This window comes from Procambarus clarkii, chromosome 13 (assembly GCF_040958095.1).
Source record: "Procambarus clarkii isolate CNS0578487 chromosome 13, FALCON_Pclarkii_2.0, whole genome shotgun sequence".
NCBI classification, from domain to species: Eukaryota; Metazoa; Arthropoda; class Malacostraca; order Decapoda; family Cambaridae; genus Procambarus; species Procambarus clarkii.
The window spans coordinates 18188932-18191431 of record NC_091162.1 but is presented as its reverse complement, the minus strand read 5'-3'; the positions used below and the strand labels follow the sequence as shown (position 1 = coordinate 18191431).

Here is a 2500-nt window from a genome sequence, read left to right as displayed (position 1 = left end):
ACGAACCCAGGTCAAACTGCTCGTTTAGCGCCGTGCGAGTGTCCTCCCACTGCCCCACGGGGATGATCTACAAGGACCAACAAAAGACTCCTGCTGTTGCCAAGGAACTAAGCCACCAGCTGAAGCAGTGGATCCATTCGTGTCACCATGTACTGAAGATGGAAGCCAGATGACACTAACAATAAGTTTAGACTGCAAGAGGAACTAAATAGGTTACAAGAGTGGACGGACAAATGGCTAATAGAGTTCAACACTGATGAGAGCAACAGTACTGGGAGGACGACGGAGGCAAGTAGGGATATCAGCAAGAAAAATAAACAAACTTTTAAAGTTGACATCACACGGAACCTCGTTACTGAAACGCACTTAAACACAAGATTGACAAAGTGGGCAATGCCCGACTAATTTCAGATTAGAAATAGAACTTGATAAAACTGGTTAAATTTGAAACAAACGCGTCACAAGAATGTTTTGAAGTGATCCGTCAGTGTTCAAGAAGTTAGCACATTAGTTAAAGGAAGAGTTAATTGATGTTAATACAATATACAGACATATAACTCAAACGTATTAACTCGTGACTCGAGAGTTTGGCCCAGCAGGTCAAGGAAAAGGTGAACCCCAAGAGATAATCTGCGCTGTGAATCCCGCCTCATTGTTTGTTGCTTCAGATTCGCTACCTGGAACAAAAAGTTCCAAATAGCACGGGCTATGGTGAGCCCGTAGGATCCCGCCTCCTCCTACAGTTTCCAAACCAACAGCGGCAGAATTAACATTGCCAGGAGGCGAGGTTATTAAACAGTTATTAAATGTTATTACTTACTAGTTATTAAATTAGTAGTTAAACGAGCACAAATCTATATTAATATCGCTGAAATATATGTTGCGAATAATTGATGGCGTAGTTCCTGGTAGCTCAGCGACATCCTCACTTATTGCAGGTCAGCGTTCGATCCCCGATGGTGCTAAGTGGTTGGGCATCGTTCTTTCATTCCGTCATGCTGGCTTCTCTCGTCATAATGTCATATTGGTAATTTTTCTTTATAACTTCCTTCTGGACCTGAGGAAGTTTTCTCCGCTTCGGGTGAGTCTTTGGAGGTACTCCAAGGGAACTCTGAAATTTCTTCCCTTCGAAATAATGTATTGAAATTTGTAATTGTCATAATAAAAAGAGTGAAAAATATCATAGCGAAATAGTATATTGATATATATTATTACAGTTTCGTCTGTTCCCAAATCCCAAAATAGCACCGGGAATGGCTTCAATGTCGTAAAAGTCTACGGTAACGCCCCGCCACATTTAACTATCCCTCTCCCCACGTTTGATATCCGGGTCGGCATGACGGGCTGTAATCCTGGGATATACTTGGATATTCCAGCGAGGCGGTGTTCCAGGAGCGTCGGGAGGAGCAGCATCGTGAAACCCTCAAACTTTTTACGTCTGGTTGTATGTTTTTTTTACGTCCTCTAAATTTTGGCTTCTATTTTACATCGCTTCAAGTCAAATATTAACGATGATTCTGACGTGATGAATAGATGATGATGGTTCTTCTGGAGCAGCCCGGCCACTGAGCAAATATGTTGTATTTTTATCAAACCCCGAATCAGTTCGTTGAAAAACAAAAAACGTAATAGGATAATTATAAGCGCTGGAATATTGGCGTTTTCTCTAAATCAGCCTCGTCAGGTGAGGTAAGTTGCTCTGATTCGTGCGTTTGTCAATAGGCAGAACAGTTGGAATTTTATGGAGCAGGAACGTCAGAGAACGTGGCTGGACGGAGAGCGTCACACCAAGTGTGTCTTAGAAAGGAACCACCACCACCACCAGGGCCCTAACAAGGTAGTACCGCGTCAAGATAATTGGAAATCAAGACCAATTAAGCTACCGCCTCGAAGGTAATTTGATTCTGAGAAGTGTATGATATCACCTGACGAAAACATTTTAATAAACCAGGATAATTATAGATTTCGAAGTGCCCAGAAGCCCTCTTATTAAAGGTCAAAGCAAAAGTCAAAAATTATTACAAATTCTGACCACTGATTCTTGGATGATTTCTGCTCATGTGGCTATTAATTCCTGACGCAAGGTAGAAGAAAGTACTTTACCAGTAGGACAATAGAGCACTTAGAAGGAATATGAGGACAAGGATCCGGAATAAGACGAAGGAGTGGTACCCAAACTACTAAAACTATTGGGGAATCGAACGCTGGCCTGCAAGATGCGAGACTGTCGCTTTACCGACCAGTTCAAGTGGTTGAGTAATATATTTGTTTAGCCGGAAGGTCCATAGTGCAATATTGAGTCAATATGCGCGAGGGCTGAATCGTGTTCTCTTGTTGTGCATTGGGTGCTCTCTCTCTCTCTCTCTCTCTCTCTCTCTCTCTCTCTCTCTCTCTCTCTCTCTCTCTCTCTCTCTCTCTCTCTCTCTCTCTCTCTTTCTCTTTCTCTCTCTCTCCCCTCTACCCCTCTCCCCTCTCCCCCTCTCTCTGTCTCTCTCTTTGT

The 2500-nt window shown here is 42.9% G+C and overlaps 1 protein-coding gene across 1 annotated transcript in view; it reads right to left on the bottom strand.

The window, feature by feature from the left end:
• Positions 1-2500, bottom strand: part of LOC123748137 (repetin-like) — a 36224-nt gene that overhangs the window by 1027 nt on the left and 32697 nt on the right. The gene's annotated exons all lie outside the window — the stretch shown is intronic.